General features: G+C 38.1%; 1 non-coding gene across 1 annotated transcript; it reads right to left on the bottom strand.

Annotated features, from left to right (window-relative positions):
* Window positions 1–17,897: 17,897 nt before the first annotated feature.
* TRNAD-GUC (transfer RNA aspartic acid (anticodon GUC)) lies at window positions 17,898–17,969 on the bottom strand. The gene has a single exon. It is a non-coding gene; the product is annotated as a tRNA-Asp (tRNA).
* Between the last annotated feature and the right edge of the window lie 1,998 nt (window positions 17,970–19,967).

The raw sequence follows: 19,967 nt of genomic DNA, 5'->3' as shown, positions 1-19,967 counted from the left end.
ATATATATATATATATATATATATATATATATATACGATTGTTAACAGCAATCACACTCCTATCATGCCCAGATTCCAGCATGTACTAGCTGACTTGGCATGATAGGAGTGTGATTGCTGTTAGCAATTATATATATATATTGTTATTATTATTGTTCACATGTGAACTCGGCACTGGAAGCATAGAATCAGACATACAAATCCCGTATTTGCAGGTATACAATAATAATGTATTATCCCCACTATCTACCCCCCCACCCCTTTGTAGTTAGTTTTTTTTTTTACTTACCACCCTGCGGTGGGAGCACGATGCCTCCGTTTTCCTGCTCTGCCGCTGCTTCCAGCCGCTGCTTCCAGCCGCTGCTTCCTGCTGCGCTGCTTCACTGCTGAGCGCCGAAATATGACGTCATATTTCGGCGCTCAACATGACATGCCGGCACCGTGACGGAGTTAGAGGCCTCGCGAAGGAGACTGAGGGGCACCGAGCGGTTGCTAGGCGCCCCTCTCTCTCCTCCGTGTAAAAAAAAAAAAAATGACGATGGTGCCGGGGATCCAGACATGAGGTCACCCTAGCCCGTGGCACCCCCCTGACGATCGGCACCTGGGGCGGACCGCCCCCCCCCCCGCGCTAGGTACGCTACTGCTAAAACTAATTCACTCTTTAATAAAGCAAATGTTTTAGAACATAGCATTAATACAACGTACAATGTTCTATAGATCGATACCCATTGTCTAGGTGGCATCATGTGTTACTTCTGCAGCGTACCAAAATCTTCAAGGTGATTTAATGGAAATGGCAGCTCTTCTAAACTATTTCTTTATATGTTCCATTGTTTGTCCTCCTCACTTGGACACAGGTTGGTTAAAAGGGAACGCACGTATTGGTGTGACACGCAGTCCCAACCCGCATGGTTACCTCTATACTTATTATTATTATTTATTGTTTTATATAGCGCCATCAAATTCTGTAGCGCTGTACAATGGGTCGGCAGGACATAACAAGTAGTATGTAACATAACAAATTGACTTACAGAAACAACAGGTGAGGAGGGCCCTGCTCAAACAAGCTTACATAGAGAAACATTGTCACTGGTGTGGATACAAGCAGACTGGTACGGAATACATTAATCTTTGAGACGTACATATCCACAGAACAATTTGTCAGGACATCTTTTAATCTGATGCAGACTGGACAAGTAGATGAACCCTCCAGAGAACACTTATTTGAAACCTCATTCCCACTGCTACTGAATAGCCAAACCTTTTTGAGAAACAATCACTTAAAGGCACGCTCCAGCCATCATATGCACAGTAATGCACATGATAGCTGCATGGTCCCTTTAAATTTTTGGGTGCCCAGTTTGCAGATGTACGGGGGTTTCTGCTGAATCCCCCCTATGCATTTGCCCCATTCACCATCCTCCCTGCGAGAAATGTATTCGGCCACATGTCTAACGGCACATGATATACTCAACTCCAGTCAGCCCAACGCTGGCCCAGTGAAGTGTGCTTGTATGCAAAGTGCTGCCATTGATTTCCATAGTCAGGTAAGTTCTTTATTCATTTAGTTTTGTTTTGGAAGAATGCATGTTAAACGCTCACATTTATTATGAATTCTTCCATAGTGGGGGTATGAGGCACTGACACTGACCAGACACTCCAGGTCAAACCCAGAGAAGTCCTAGGTATGTACATAAGAAGCAAAACAGTAACTGTGGTGAAAAACTTGAAACTTAATTGTTATCTGGACCATTTCATTGGTTACTTTGGTAATAATAACACATCTTTGAATACTTCCCAATGGAATTGATATTTTTAAAATTCCCATGGTTTAAGATTAATCATGGGTTCTAATTAGCAGATCAGCTCTGTCATCACACACAAATTAATTTTTTTTGTCAATTTTCCCATATGCTTATCCATGATGCCACTTTTCCATATTTGATGTACCCACACAAATTATACAGCATTTTGTTCAGGACAAGTAAAGTCTTAATAATGACATTATACTCGTTCTGTTGGCATGTCGATGTCGATAGACACCTTGGTCTCCCGCACAATACTATGTTTCCAACTTTGTGGGAAAAGTAGGGGAAGGTCTTTCTATTCCAGCATTACTGTGCCCCAGTGTACAAAGCAAGGTCCATAAAGACATGGTTGGATGAGTCTGGTGTAGAGGAACTTGATTGGCCCGCGCAGAGCCCTGACCTCAACCCCATCAAACACATTTGGGATGAACTGGAACGGAGATCAGGAGCCAGGCCTTCTAATCCAACATCTGTGTCTGACCTCACAAATGCTCTACTGGATGAATGAGTTAAGATTCCCACATAAACTCCCCAAAATCTTGTGAAGAAAACTTCCCAAGAAGAGTGGAAGCTGTTATAGCTGCAATGGGGGACCAACTACATATTAAGCTCTATTTATTTAGAAGGCAATGTCATAAAAGTCCCTCTTGATGTATTGGTCAGGTGCCCTAATTATTTTGTCCGTACAGTGCACTTCTTCCTATTGTCTAATGAGTGTGTGTGTTTTTCTATTGTAGTCAAGCCAAGTATACAATTTTTCCTCTCTACATAAGAGCTTCGTTTGGTGCCCTAAAATGAACAGGCTAGTTCTATGTTTGTATGGTTTTAATGTGTTTTACTAGAGTGAGAGAGGATAGAAAACTAATTTAAATATTTACACCGTTACGCTGTTTCAGCTGCTCGTCCTTTGTCATAGATGAAAATAGTATGTCTTACACAGGAGGTTATCCGTAAACATGGTAAAGTAAAAAAAAAAAAAACAGAAAAATTACAGTTGCAAAAATATAGAAAAGAAGGTCTGTTCATATAAGGGTTTATTACCATGCTACATAAGCGGAATATCTTGCTTATAAATACTGGTATTAAATGGGTTTTATCACTGATAAAATGAACCGCCTTGCTAGTGGCCACTGGCTATCTTTTCGTTGGAAACAACGTCCGGTCTATTGCACGTGGCTGAGCGGTATCTACAGCCTCCGAATGCAGTCTTTGGAAGCGACAGCTAAACATCCATATCAATGCTATGCTAGCCATCAAAATAAAGGGGGCAGAACGAAGCAACACTCTGCATAGCAATACCTGTCACGTGTACCCCAAATCCTTCCTGAAATTGCTGTAAGGGAATGCTTGGTCAGCTAGAAGACATCCATGTCTATACGAAACAGACTGGCCCATGTGACATGGCTCCATTGACCCTCTAAGAAAAGATACTGACCACCTTAAGTACATCTTAGAGTAGCCTAGTGGTAGTATAACAATTATTATGTTTTTTTACACCCCATTCGCTATAGATTATAAACTTGCGAGCAGGGCCCTAATACTTAATGTATCGATTCACCTGCAAATCCCATTCTATTATTCTGTTTAAACTGGCAAATTCTAAGAAGCGCTGTGTAAATTGTTGGTGCTATATAAATATAATAATAATAAAATTACTTGTTAAACGCAATCATTTTGATGTTATTTTTGCACCCATACAAATTACCGTGCATAGTATTTTCTTTAGATTCCACATTTAAGTATACATTTAATACTAAACATATTGTATAAATGGAGAAAACATAAACATGCCTTTTCCTATAATAAACTGCAAACACCAAGTGTAGCTGGGAAAGAAGAAACACCCCTACAACACATTCACCCAACTAACCAAACCATCATGTATGTGCCATAAACTGAAAATCATGATGGAATAGGACTGCATGGTGAAAGGGTTAACACATACCCAGAATTAGCTACCTTGTTTAGATTATAGAGATATGAATAGACTTAAAACATAAACACAATAACATAATTGCCTGGAATGTAAAGTTATTTGTAATGATCTGTATACCAGCACAACACAAACATGTAATCATTCTGATATTTGTGTTTTCAGCTGCAGTTTGCATCCAATGCGCAGAGGTTTCACCAGGCACAGCTTTGGAAGTTGGCCAAGCTGAATGTTAACACCTTGATTTATGCTGTTGTTCTGTTCTTTTGAACCAAGTGTCAAAAAGAGCCCCCCTCCTTTTCTTCCGAGCACTTGTGTAGTGTATATTAAATCACAAAACTCTACGGCTAACGCACGGATTACCAACAGAAAGCCAAAGTCAATATAGCCGGGCGCTTTGTACCATCACCTTAAATAATATGCAGCTCGCTCTTGTGTAGAAGAAAAAACAAAAAACCTACTCACACAGTATCTTGTATTTCTTTGCGCTCCTCTGCCACTATTGTTGGTTTTTGAAGCCAGTATTCCGTTCTCCCTTAAATATGGGAGTTCTAAACTTAACTCCATGCGCCCCATGCTGATTACCTCAGACATGACTTCACAGATGACATCAGCAATGATAGCACATATAACAAGTACATGCAAAATATTATCTTTGATAAAAGTATATATATATATATATATATCAATATGAATCACCCTAATAAAAAAAATATTATAAACTATGTTTGCATCAAATTAAGGTCAAGAAAAAAGGAGATGTGCATCCAGGTAGAAACATAGAATTTGACAGCAATTAACAACTATTTGGCGCATCTAGGCTGTCCATTTTTTTATTTATTCAGTCATTGGTCATGTTTTAGATCCAGGATAGCGTTATGCCTGTCCCATGCATGTTTAAACTCCCTCGCTGTTTAAGCCTCTACCGCTTCTGCTGGGAGGATGTTTCACTCATCTACAACCTTCTCTGTAAAGTAAAAAAGCAAGAAGATGTCTCTTTGAACGGAGAAACAAAACTAATATCTGTCTAAGGCAGCTATGATTATAACACAGGCCAGCTGTATACATTTTCCATTTTCCCAATCAAAAGGCAATCTGATCACCTCGACTATCATAGAAATGATTAGGATTTTCGTTTACAAATAAATTTGTTATAGCAACCACTACGTGCATTCCTCTGAACAATACGATGATGATTTACCATGGCTAAAAGTAATCACTGAATTCCAAAACTGCACAAAATTAAAGATGCCATCTTGATTTCAAATACCAAAAGCAAAATTTAGTAGGTCATTATTTATGATTTGCTTATTTACTCCACCCAGCTTCTTAAATTGAGAATTCTCAATGATTACAAGAACTTAATCAAGTCTACATATTTTAATGATTGTAATTATTTTACCAAATGTAACTCCAAAACATGATTCACTGATCCCAGTATGTGTATCTATCTATATATACAATGTCTTTTGAAAAATAGGATATCCTGATATGTTATTATATAATATCTGCTCTGGTTTCTTTTTTTTCTTATATATTATATCTGCTCAGGTTCCTTTTCTTTCTTATATATATATATATTATATCCGCTTGTTCCTTTTCTTATATGTATATATATATATATATATATATATATATATATATATATATAATCTGCTTGGGTTCCTTTTCTTTCTTATATATATATATATTATATCCGCTTGTTCCTTTTCTTTTATATATATATATATATATATATATATATATATATATATAATTATATCTGCTTGGGTTTCTTTTCTTCCTTTTTATAAATATATACCTATATATCTGCTCGGGTTTCTTTTCTTTCTTTATATATCTATATATTATATCAGCTCAGGTTCATTTTCTATCTATATATTATATCTGTTCTGGGTTCTTTTCTTTCTTTTTATATCTATCTATTTATTGAATCTGCTCTTGGTTCTTTTCTTTTTATATATATATATCTATATATTATATCTGCTCGGGGTTCTTTTCTTTCTTTATATATCTATCTATCTATATGTTATATCTGCTAGGGTTTCTTTTCTTTCTTTATATATCTATATATTATATCAGCTCAGGTTCCTTTTCTATCTATATATTATATCTGTTCTGGGTTCTTTTCTTTCTTTTTATATCTATCTATTTATTGAATCTGATCTTGGTTCTTTTCTTTTTATATATATATATATCTATATATTATATCTGCTCGGGGTTCTTTTCTTTCTTTATATATCTATCTATCTATATGTTATATCTGCTAGGGTTTCTTTTCTTTCTTTATATATCTATATATTATATCAGCTCAGGTTCCTTTTCTATCTATATATTATATCTGTTCTGGGTTCTTTTCTTTCTTTTTATATCTATCTATTTATTGAATCTGCTCTTGGTTCTTTTCTTTTTATATATATATATCTATATATTATATCTGCTCGGGGTTCTTTTCTTTCTTTATATATCTATCTATCTATATATTATATCTGCTCTAGGTTTTTTTTTTCTTTACTTCTAGCTGATTACTCTAGTCCAGAAGGGTAGGCAGCCTTGTTGTGATGGATGATGATCTGATGGATGTGTCTCCTACGCTGTGCATGCTGGTGGCAGGGCTCCTCCTGGAGAGCGCACAAAACCCTCCAGTGTTTGGGGACCGGAAACTCCTAATGAGATTAGTCGGTGCTCGCAGACATTACTTAGCCATGACTAAATATGCTCCCTTCCTGCAGCCAGTGGAAAATTCAAGGGAACTTCTCCCCCCCCCCCAGCAGCATCAGGTCCTCTAACTATATTAAGAAAAAAAAAGTGGAATTCCTCACCTCCAAAAACAACACTTGAGTTTCTATCCCCTACCTCTCTGTCTGAGGGGACTTTTATTAAATGGTCAAGGTAACAAAAAAAAAAAAACCTAATAATAATAATAAAAATCCCTCTCAAGACTACAAAGGAAGCAGCAAGGCGCAAATACATAAACCTGAGCAGAAGGAAACCACAGAGTCTCTTTTGTGAGCTCCAGTGACTCATTTTCAAGATGTTGTCTGCTGCCAGTTTTCAAACCGGAAGCGCATGGCAATTAGTCTTACTGTTTCCAGACAAGCCAGACTCACACAAGTTTTCTTTAAGAAGAATGCACCCCCCTGCCTGTGTATCCCAGCTTCGCCTCCACTGCGTGCTGCCCCCGTCCTCCTCTAGCCAGCTTCGCCCTTTGTGGCTCGCACAGCACCTAGCTGGCTACAGCAGCCCCAGACGGCGGCGGGTGACAGTCACCCCGCAGTAACACCGCCAGCCTGCCTCCTACGACACGGGGACAGTGACACCCCTTTACCGCTCTACCTGCGCTACCCCCCGCGCCTCCTCACAGCATCATGTGTCTCTTCCAGCTCTATCGTGACACGTCCCCCGATAAAGCCCGCTGTGCGATTCCAGTGCAGGCGATCGCTGGCAGGTCTGCAGCATCCCTAAATCCACTGCATGCAGTTACCTACCCGAACTCCTGCTGTGTCCTCGGAACTTTCCCCTTAATGTTCTACAATGGAACAGGTAATATGTGTTCGCGCTCCATGCTGACAGCCGTCTGCGAGCGTTCCTGTTGTAATGAGATCCTGATTTTTTTCTTTCTTTTCTTTTTTTTCAGTGCTGTGTGTGTGTGTGAGAGAGAGCAGGAAGTTGGAGCAGTCAGACAGAGAGCCGGCTCACTTCCTCTGCTGCATTATTCCCCAGGCGGTTTACAGTCTGTGTAAACAGGCTTTTCCTCCCTCTCCTTTCTCTGGCTGCTGATACTCAGCATCGCTGTAACGTAACACACACATAGCATACCTCCCAAGCGTCCCTTTTTTAGGAAGGACAGTCCCCCTTTTTAGCCCTAAATCACCCCCCCTTATCTCAAAATGTTTGGTGGGTATGAGTGTTCTACATAGAGTAACAATGTGTAAAGAAACAAAAGGACATGTGTTTCAAAATTAAATTGTGTAAATAAAATACATTCTTCCAGTAATTGCATTACTCAGTTACATAAAAAAACGATTTAACGTTCACAAAGTCACATAAAAAATAAATCCCCGCCCCTAGTCACCCGCCCTCCACACCCTCTGTAACAAAGGTGTCCCTTAAGAAATGTCAGGAGGTAAGACAGTAATATAAAGATTAATATCACACACATACATACAGACATACATACACTCATACATACACACACACATACACACACAAACACCTATACCTACGTACACGCACATACATATCAAGCTACAAATGCTCCATATCTCCATACTCCACATTTTCCCATTCTACACTACTGGGGAGGAGTTCTTTCAATGTTCCTACATAAATGATGTATTTAATTATTATTTTATTATTACATTGTATTTATAGAGAAGAAGATTCCGCGGAGAAGAAGTTGATGGGATTTTAATTAGGAAATAGAGGTTGGGAAGAAAAAAATGATAATAATATACCATTTTTTTGCTCCTATGTTTCTCTATGTCCACATAATCTCTTTTAGGTATACAGGTAAAGGTAAATTATATTTCAAATTTTTTATTTGAAATGCATTGAAGGTAATTTTCATACTCGGCAGCATTAAAAAAAATCCCCAGCAGGCAATTTATTTCAAAATGACATTAAAAAAAATATTTACGTTTTGCTCGTATGGCTGGTTCCTGTATTTCCTCTAACTTGTTGGAATCATATAAGAAATCTTCCTACATCTTATGAAACATCTGATCAGCTTTTAGTTAAAGTTGTGCAGTCACCATAGCAACCAGAACAATGCCTAAACAATGTTCACAACCACAATAATTGACATGCTTAATTTTTCTCTGTACATCCCTATTTATCCATAGCTATGGCGAAAGTTTAAATTATCAGATTTGATTATAAGAAATTGTAATTAACCTGAAACATGGCACAGTTTGCTGTTAACATACCCCTTTCCAGGCTGTGCAAAATAAATTGCATTGATTTTTAAGTCATAATAAGGCTTGCTCCCCTAAGAGTCAAGCAGTATGTGATTTATGTATTCGATAATGTGTAATTATAATTGCATATAACTAAAAGGTGCAGGTTTTCAAAGTCAATCTGTTTTCATGAGAAGCCTGCACTCTTCAAATTCATTAATATTAGGACGAGGATTGTCACAATAATCTGTTTTCTGCTTAGATTTTAATGGCACATTTCCGAAGTCAAACAAAACTTTTCCAAATATTCCCCTTACGCAGGATAAAATATTTAACTATGCATTGCATGTTAAAACGAGGTCTTACCATTACAGTGCTCCTGCTGATGGGACCATTCCATTGGTTGCTATAGTGACCAACTTTTCAAACTTTGCACCTGAATCACTTTTTGTATAGGAAACCCAAAACATGGAAGTGCTTTAGTATATACACATGGACATGATACAGGAGTATGCTCCCTGCATCAATAGAAGGAGGCAGGAGAGGAGGAAACAGGGATTGGCAAAGTGTCCCAGACAAGGTTTGTTGAGGTCTGTAGAACATCATTAAATGTCCAACAAGAGCAATATTGTAGGCTACCCCTGGGAGGAAAATGAGACATGTCACCTCTAAGACTTCTTGGGGTAACCAGCATCCATTCTGAACACAACCATACCATAGACACCCCTTATGGTTTGCCAGGTTCCCCATTGCTGTCATTGACCCCAGGAAGAAAGCCAAGAAGCATGTCTGCAAATGAATTTGCAAATTGATGTGTAAAAAAAAAAAGTAAAATAGGTTTTGTCATACACCCTTTTGGGGGGGGGGTACGAATGAATCCAGATTTAAGCTGAGGACTTTGGATCTACCCTTCAGCATTATCTGGTGTGTTGGATAAATGTCACTTTATCTGACACACAATCCAGTTCGTGTTGGCTTCATTTAAATTATTGAGTTAGAGATTGACTCTTTAATTGCATGTCGTCAACAGGGATATTTAATGTTATTAGGGGGTGCCAGTGATTTTTACCAAATTCAGCGCCTGAAGTGTTCACAAGGAACACATTGTACAAACCGCTGGCATTGCAAGTATTAATACGGTGTGTTAATTAATACTTATAATGCTTACTTACAAGCACTGCATAGTCACTTTCTTATACTGAGGATGATTTGTGATATTTATTTTCTGCATTCCAAAGTAAAAGTCAGCTGATGATCTCACACGAGAGTTCAGTGTCACATTAAACTGTCAAAATAATCCCTATTGTTGTCATTCACTAAGTATAGAGCGCCCTTCTTTTCTAGTTAAGAAACGACAGCATTCCTGACAATTTCAATAAACTTAGTCTAACAGAGCAGAGTTTTCGTATACCTAATCAGTCTATTCCAATAAATGTTAAGCATGTAAATATGAGCCTGGAGATTGACTTTCTTCTCTATAGATATGAATTCATATTTTCCCCAATGCCCTGGAGAATAGGCGGAGTATTTGTAAAATGTGCAGAGCATTTCCTTAATTTCTGTGCATGATGAGCTGTTATTATCAGAACATTTTGAACGATGTTACATAATCCAATTCTAGCATTTCTTTTCTTACTGTAAATTGAGAAGAAATATAATATAAATATTATATAAGCTGATCAGAGAATGTTAAATGGTCACCATCATGGAAATGTCATTTGTGCTTTTAATTGCTTTGTAGTATAGCGATGACAAATATATATTTTTGTTTGGTTTGTTTTCTTTACACTGCACTTGTCTATGTCTGTAATTCCCCCTCTCCATTTGTTTATGCCCCACACGTTTTTATGTTGTGTTCCAGCCCCTCTTCGGTTAAAACGGATTTCTTCTGGCTGCCTTTACAAGAGTGAGAGCGTATCAACACAGGAAATCATTTCTGGTGCTTGTATACTGAGCAGTTTCATGAATGATGTTTTTATTGCTTTGAATTAGAAAGTGTAAATATTAAGCAGGGTAGGTGGAACAGCACCATTAAGACGTGTAACGCCTGCAATGTGTACACAAATCAATGTTCCAGTGATTAGCACTTTAGCGATAGTCAAGTAAAACTCTTCTAGTACCATTTAAGCTGTTCCTTTAAATCTAACATGGTGAAAGGTTTACTAAACACAGCTCTCCATACTGATTCTGCTCTGGTATAAAGTAATGACATATGCTTTTAGACCGTCATTTATTACGATGTTTGATTGAAAAGCTAAGTGCAATGCTAATCAAGAGGACAAAAACTATCTTTTAGTTGCAGGGATAATTAAGATTATATGTTTGGCAAGTTCTCACCTTATAATTACACAATAAATAACTGCAACAATTAGAATAATAATGTTTTGCATATTCAGAAAAGTAATATTTGAATATTTTTTGTTTTATGGAATTTTAGAGCATTCATGTTGTACAACAGGCAAAACATATTGACTCTGGTGATAGAATACAAGTCTGACTTAAAGTCCAGATGTAGCCCTTGAGCGTTTGGAGTGAGGACGCTCTCCATTATTATAGGAGTATATGTATAGCAGTATGCTTCAATAAATATGTATTTTGTGTCGAACCTGGGTCCAGTGTCCAGTTTTATCTACATGTGGATTTGAATTCTATGATTGTGACAACCCTTTGGATGTATATATTATAAACCAAGTATAGTCATATAAAAGTATATCAGTGAAGGTTGTATCCAGGACCATGTGCACCTAGGCACAAACACCACTGATCCCCTGGGAGATAAACAAACACAAGAATGGACATAAACATAAAATGTTCAGGGCATGACTTTAGTCAAGACAGGTAGAGCTTGGAGTGGAGTATTCAAGGTTATTTTTCAAGGTCCACTAATATCATCCCACTGACATCACTATAAACATGCATAGTCTGCCTAGTGGGAAATCCACTCATCATTGTCTCCAAATATATATAGAGAAATCTGACAATATAATGACATATTTTGAAATCTATCTAGGCAGGCAGATTGGCAGCTAACTTTCCGTGTAGTAGACAACTAGAAATATGATGCCCACGCAAACGTAGCAGAGCATTGAGAGCTTGGAGGTATTAACAGTGAATGGAAAAAATAACCTGGCTGTTCCTTAAGCAATTAGTGCCACATTGCACACAGTGACAGTCTAATTTTGGATGCTACTAAGAAATAAAAAACATTTATTGTAATGCGGTTATGTGATAAACCTTATAGTTAAGTTTATAAATTAGAGGGAGCCATGGAAGGTTTATGTTAAGTTCTGCTGGGATTATTCCCAAACTAAAATGATCTACCACCAGCCCATGTAAAAAAAACACCCACAAGGGAAATGGGGATATCTTGCTAGAACTGAAATTATGTACTTTGTTACACACAATTATAATTGCATACATGTTTCACAAAATGCCCTTTTAAATAAAAACTCACTCCTGCCAATTTTCCAGTGTACCAAACCAAAATATAGGAGCCATGATTTGTTTTGCTTTTTTTTGTGTGTGTGGGGAAGTCATTTAATTAAACTGCGTTTACTTCACTGGACTCTATTGACTTTAAGCAGGCAGTACCATCAAATTTGCTGCGGGTGCGCATACCACTTGTCTGGGGGTCCGGATTGAAATATACATCTATCTATCTATGAACACAAGCCACAATGGCCTTCTCTTATCAAGTTGGGGATCTGGAGTCATGGTGGAGCTAGGAGGATTTGTTTTCCATTAAATGAAACAGTCTTGTCAAAAGTCACTGAACCTTCCCATCTTGATCCTCGGACATCAGATTGTGAACCATAGAATATACGGTATACCGTATGTCAGCAATGAAAGGGTTTGGTGTTAAAAGAGAAATGAAAAATATCTTTTAATGACATTATTTGGGTGCTGTTGATGTTTGAACTTTTCCTCCTTCATCCGGTAGAAACTTCCGCATCCTTTTCCTGTGTCCCTCCAAAGATTTGCACAATAGAGAACCAGAAATGCTCTGTACAGTTTGCTCCACCTTTCTCCTTCCTGCGGGGAAATCCTTTCCACGATGTTTCAGACAGAACATAGTGCTCTCCTAGCGTATACTGATTAGTTCCAAATCTGGAAATGCGTAAACGTACGTAGACCGACACATTCTGTACTTTTATCAACAATACCGCAATTCTGTTATTTTGTAAAACACGTTATATTTTTCATGGTTATAACTGATGCTTCGCTGTATCAAGCAGTACAAAAACATAGAAAGAGAAGAGAGTTGTGTAATCCAGAGGGAAGGGGGCACTAAAATGTTTTTTTTTTAGGGCAGGTAGGCCTATCCGCAGACCCATTATGGAATAGAGATGCACAGGTCATACTTTGCATGGTTGTTGTCCCCTATGGTTATATCACAGATACCTTATCACAGACAATATAGTTTGGGTAATGAAGGGCATTAATAAAACTGGGATTAGTTGGCTCTCTCGAGTAAACTGAATTTCTACATGTCTTTTCATTCACACACAGGCAAATTTAGCACGTCTATTAATAACAGATGTAACCTTACCTCAAGTGAGGCAACACATATTCCTAATCCACCTTGCAAGCCTTATTTAATGGCCCCTACATCTCTGAACGCCTTTCCAATTTTAGTCCTACTTCCCCTGCCAAATATTTATTCATATACATGCTGAAAATTAAAACTGACAATGACACCTATATTCATATATGCACACAAACTCAGCCATATCGAGACCCTCATACATACACACACTGACAATTATACAAATTTTTCTAGGTACATGTGCACACATGTACATATACACACTTGTGCAATGTATACATAAACTGAAGCATAAATACTCACACTTCTGCACATACAGGAGATGCACACAAACATTCCCATGCAAGACATAGCAGTAGAAGAACTTTGTACTAATTCATTGTGAGAAGAGTACCTGGAAGAGTGAACTTGGTGTAGTACACTCAGCTGCCACTAGATGTCAGGTGGAAGAGGCAGCTGGGGAGACCAGAGACTTCTCCCTAACCATCTCGCAATTAAAAAACACAAGAGACATATATCTCTATGTCCTGACTTCTGGTGCTATGGTTTGCCTACCCATTCTGAGCATTGGAACATACCTGGGAACCCACCGGGTTTCACCCATTGTCTATATTTGTAGCAATGCTTCCCTGGGTCTCCAGCTTACTTTCCTCTTTCTCTGAAGAGGAGCCGTGTTTGGTCACACCAGCTCCCTGCCCGCTTCCATTTCTACTCCCTGCAGATGTACCTCCAAAGCTCCATACCTGTGCATACCTAACTCCCGCATGGGAGCTCTGCCCCTCATGAAGCCACTCCTTCAGAAAATGGAGTTTTCAGAGATGACAGGTTCCTTTAATTAAATAGGTTTTGCACAGTAGAGCATAAATCGTTATATATTAGAATGTATTAAAAGTTATGGCTTTCTTAAAAACAATAAAAACGTGAAAGGTTGTCTTTGGTCAGAAATAGAACATTTTACATCTACAGCAACATGCAGGTAGTTAATGACAAAGAGAAAAGTTTAAGTATGCAGAGGTAACAATCATTATGTCAGCCAGTTTCTGGGTGGAGATGCAGTTTCTAGCCCCTCTGTAACCTCTGTTAGAAGAGGAAGTTCCTGGACACACATATGTCAAAGTCTCACAACCTCAGGGACTTGGTTACAGTTAGAAAGTCATTTTGATTAGTTATTATAAATGTGTGTATGAATGCAGATCATTGGAGCTATGTATAAAAGTCTGATATACGGTATAAAATTCCATCCAAAATTTTGTACACAGACAATATATATCAACATAGCAACTGGAAATGTTTTATACTCATAAGAGTGACACCTCTTATCATGCTTTAAGTATGTATTTATGTGTTTAACCAAAATAAAGATTACTATAAGCACTACTATGTATGCATTCTCCTCTTTTGCCTCAAGGTGGTAGCAGTGTTTCAAATTGTGTGACTTCAGCACGCTTGACCTTGCCTGACGGTCCATACTAAAAAGTATGATCTTAAAAATGATGAATTCAAAAGGATATTAAAACAATACTCTTGTTCTGCAAGGAATGTCACATAAATAGTTACTGAGGGCACATATGCATTAAAAAATGCATAAACCAACCTGAGGGTGTTTGTGTGCCACCACAACCGCAACATAAATATCTGAAGCAAGTGTTTGTTTTATAGTTTGAGTAGGTTTTTTGGAAACCTTATGTTTAAATTTCTGGCATGCAAATGCGCAAAGGGATTCATTGCAATCCTTTCCATATAGTTGCTTAGTTTCCAAGACCCCCAAATATTTGCCATTTGTGTTCCATCTAATAGAAATGCCCAGGGCCAGAGTGACCCTTAAATACCTTTGTATGTTCGTAACCAAGCTACAATGCCACCAATCTGTCTCCTGTCTTTGATAAACGTAAAGCCCTGGAGCAAGATGCTCTGGCTATACCCAATGATTTTACGTACTATTGGCCAACTTCTTGGCATGTGCAGTGATGAAAAGTACCCACAGAATTTACTGGTATACCCCTGCGTCTAACTTAAAAAAATAACCTTGTGAGGCAGGTGGAGCTCAGATGTGTGAGTGAGTTGTGAATGATACAGCATGTTTTACTGTCTATGTGTAAATGTGTGAAGGGTATTGTTGATAAGTTAATAATGTAGTTGGGGTGTGTATGACAATGGGTGATTTTTCCATGTAATGCAGACATGGGAAGTTAACTGCCATCCGTTTTGTTCACTAAACACATATACATACAGTTAGGTCTGGAAATACTTGTACAAGTTTTGTTATTTCAGCTGTTTACCTTAAAGTGCAGTGTCTCAGCTTAAATTTGAGGTTGTTCACATCCAAATTGGAGGAAGCTCTTTAATATGTAGCCCCTTCTTTTTCAAGGGACCCAAAGTACTTTGACAATTGACTCAAAAGTTGTTTCATAGACAGGTGTGGGTGATTCCTTTATTATTTCTTCATGAATTAAGCAGGTTAAAGGTTTGGAGTTGATTCGAAGTGTGGCATTCGCATTTGTAAGCTGTTGCTGTGAACCCACAACATGCTGTCAAGCAAGCAAAACAGTACACCTTTAGGCTACAAAAAAAAAAGAAAAAACCATCAGAGAGATCGCAGGAACATTAGGAGAACGCACAGGTGAGCTCTGCAACACAAAAGGCCTGGACGTCCATGGAAGACAACAGTGCTGGATGATCCATTTGCAACATCCAGCCAAGTGAAGAACACTCTCCAGGAGGCAGGCATATCATTATCCAAGTCTACCATAAAGAGAAGACTTCACAAGAGCAAATACAGAAGGTTCACCACAAGGTACAAAACCATTCATAAGCCTCAAAAAGAGAAAGGCCAGATTAGATTTTGCCAAAAACCTTTAAAAAAGATTTTTTTGACAGATGAAACTAAGATCAACCTGTACCAGACTAATGGGAAGAAAAAGGTATGGAGAAGGCTTGGAACGGCTCATGATCCGAAGCATGCCGCATCATCTGTAAAACACGGTGGAGGTAGTGTGGTGGTATGGGCATTTATGGCTTCCAATGGCACTGGGTCACTAGTGTTTATTTATTATGTGACAGAAGACAGAAGCAGCCGGATGAATTTTGAAGTGGATAGGAATATATTGTATGATAGGTTGATTGGACGGCGCTTTACAGATGAACAATGACCCAAAACATGCTGCAAAAACAACACAGGCGTTTAAAGGCAAATAACTGAAATATTGTACAATAGCCGGGTCAATCCCCTGATCTCAACCTGATCTAGCATGCATTTCACTTGCTGAAGACAAAACGTAAGGCAGAAAAGGCCTGCCAAAGCATCACAAAGGAGCTAACATTTTATTTATGCAGAGCCGCGCCATCTATAAGCAAAGTAGGTGGTTCAAATCCATTGTGGTCATGTACAGAGCCAAAATAAAGAAAATTGTGTCAGTGTCCAAATTGTATATACCCCCCGAAAATTGTGTCAGTGGCCTAATTGTATACTGTATATATCCCCCCAAACTTCTAAGAAGACATCTGAAATAAGAAGTTGGAATCAAAAAATGCCTGCTTTTCTTTTGACAATGCAAATGTATAACATCTGCGAAAGTTTAAAAATAGACAACCCGCAAATGCTGGGAACCCTCAGTGTAGTTATAATAGAGATGCAATGATATCCAGATACCATGCACAATATTTTATCAGACTCGTAGAACTATTTCAAAAGACCACAGAAAGGGAACTGTGTTTAAGGAAGTAATTTTTTTTGAATTTGTGCTGTTATGTAGAAAATATACATTATTATAAGTAATTGGGAAAGACAAAATATCAAAAAACTTGAGGACAAATATTTCCTTACATATTCCATGGATCATGGCTTCGTTTTGGGGACACTTTTAAAATGTTCTAGTAACGAATCATTCTGCATGGCACATTCCCTCTTAAATTTATGTTACATCACAAAAATAGATAGATTTGGGGCCTACAATCCTTTATTAGTATATAAGATAACGTTGATCTGCAATGTATTATTATAATAACTTAATAAATATAATATATAGTATATTCGCCATGGTAACTTCCATGGGGTGGGAGGTGAAACTATAAACACAGAGGTTACATACAAAGCATCATATTTATAAAGAGCAATTAAGGGCCATCATTCTAAATATGGATCAAGTGCCACCTTCCAGCTAAATGTGGATTAATGAAGATGTTCAGACCCTCGTGCACATACATCTTAGATTTGAGTGGGAAGGCTTTAATATGCTTTCTTGCGTACAGTCTTTAACCTTTCACAGAAATAGGTTCTGCTTTCATCTGTTGGGGCCGCAGGCTTCTTTTGTACATTCATTGCCTGAAATCAGGGATTGTCCACGCGGTGAATTCACATTTCATGGGTCCAACCCATGTTAAGATGTCCCAGCTCTCCTGACAGGGCTGGACTGACCAGTGAGGTTATTGTGAAAGGCCCCGCTTGATGTGACACAATATTTAGTGTTGTAACGTGACAAATTGCTAGCTCTTTGCATTTGCTTCTGTAGTAGGTTTATAATACAACTCACAACTTGGTCAACTGTGGCAAGGCAGATATAGTGATACAAAGGAAAACACCATCCCAACACACAGATGGAATTTGATTCATATGCAGTTAAATTAAATATTACAGACAAACGTCCTTATAATGTAACACATTTCTAAACTTGTAAACCGTTAATTAAAAGCAGGAAAGAAAAAAAAACAGCTGCCTCCCCGTCGGGGAATCGAACCCCGGTCTCCCGCGTGACAGGCGGGGATACTTACCACTATACTAACGAGGAATTGCATAGTGTGACTCTCACCAAAGTTTGCTTCATTCGTTCATGAAATAGCTTTAGGTCATCAAACTGGCGTTTGCTGGAAGTATTGGGTTTTCACAAACTCTAAAATAAATGTTTTTTTAACGAGAGGCGGGCATAATCCCACAGTTTACCGGGCACAGGCTGCATCTAGCTGCTGGGCATGGAACAGACGGCAGCATCTGCATCAGGCTGAGTGTAAAGCTGTGCAGGATCAATGAATCAATCAGACCAGTCAGTATTATTATAAAAATAAGTGTAAATTAAGTGGTTATTATTATTTAGGCAATAGCATATATGTGTAAATTCCTTGTTTATCTTTTTAGTGTATCCAGTGTTGTGTGCACCTAGCAGGTTTATAATATCATGCTCTGCCTGATGACGGACGTTTCACACATGCCCCCCCCCCCTGCCTTTTCAAATAAAGTAAAAGAAAACCCTGTATTAATTGGTCATTTAACATCTATCATTACCATACGATTGTTCCTTTTTTTATAATTATGTCTTTTTTTTGTAAATGTTGCCAGCAGAGAATCTGGCAAATAGTTCCCTGATCAGATCCTGGATCCCCCCAGTTCTCAATGGCTGAGGTCTAATTTCAGTGGAGGCTTCATGCAGAAGAGCTCGTTGCCTGATCTTTGGCTAACCTGTGGGCATGGCGGACTTTTGGACTCATTCTAAAATGCTATAAAAAAGGAAGGCAGGTTACATGGAGGAGAGAGAAACAAGTAAGTTTAAATAACAGCAGAAACATTGACTTTATGAAGAATGCACAAGTCCACTTAAAATTTGAGGACAGATGTGTAGAAAGGTGGGATGAGAGTCAATAAAATAAACAACAGTGATAGACAACACAGGCTTCCTCAGACTGAACACTATGGGAAAGTGTTCTCTTATGCCATGCCAATGGAAAACAGAATGTGGAAATTGGAGAAGTGGAGAAAAGACAACAGCTGGATTAAGAAGAGCAGAGAGTTAAGGGAGATGTTCAGACAGTTGTTGCAGTACAATAAGTTTAACATTTGACTTGTTTGGGAGTAGTAAGCTAAAACACATATCTTCACAACCAAGTTATATTGAAAATGCTCTTCTGTCTTACTTTGCAGCATTTACTGACCACGTGAGCCGTGAAAATACCGGCGGGTTGCTGCAGTTCTTTGATTTTAGTGAATACTGTGTTAAAGTGTCTTTTTTTCAGAGGTGCTGTTCTACAGTCATGCTATTTTTTCCTTGGACCAGTTTAATGACAAGGACAAGTCAGGCAGCTGTTTACACAATTAAATACCGGTAATTATTTATAGGAAATGTTTGGACATTAAGCAGTGGTAGGAATTGTTTTTTTAAAGCTGCATTTTTTTGCAAGAATGGTAAATTCAGTAGACTATGTGGAACGGCACCTTTAATATGTGTCTACTAGTTTAGTAAATTTTGAATGTGCTTAGTACTCTTCTTTTGCAAATTACCGTGAATGGAATTAGCACCATGAAGTGTAGCCTTACATCCTTGCGGAAAAAAAAAAAATCTAGTGAGTGTTAAAGATTAGGTTTTCATATTACAAAGAAAGCACCGTTATGCAAAGTGTATTATTATTACTACCCTAAACAGGCACCTGCAGTTTTTGGAAAGCCAAGTTCAAAGTGATAATTAACTTAATATCTAACTTCCTTATCTCTTTATTAGCATAATTAATTTTTTACCCTGATTTGTTTATTTAAGGCCACCAAATCTATTAAAATTATCTTTCTATGATGGCCCCTGATTGCTTAAATTACCATTTTGCCCCTTCCAGGAGACACCAATGTTTGTCTGGTTGTGTTGCTGAATTAGGCATAGCTTGAGAATCCATTGTGTTCCTGAACATGGCAAATTGACAACTGACGGCAGCGCGCTAGAAAATTACCTGAACAAATTTGTGAAATTTTGTTGAAATTCCCTGTGATTCTGGAAAAACCTGCCTTCATATTTTTTTTTTTGGTCAGT

This window comes from Sceloporus occidentalis, unplaced genomic scaffold (genome assembly GCF_023333645.1).
Source record: "Sceloporus occidentalis isolate IW3139 unplaced genomic scaffold, rSceOcc1.0.p SCAF_28, whole genome shotgun sequence".
Lineage (NCBI taxonomy): Eukaryota > Metazoa > Chordata > Lepidosauria > Squamata > Phrynosomatidae > Sceloporus > Sceloporus occidentalis.
The sequence above is the reverse complement of the archived record's forward strand: the minus strand, read 5'-3'. Positions and strand labels throughout refer to the sequence as shown.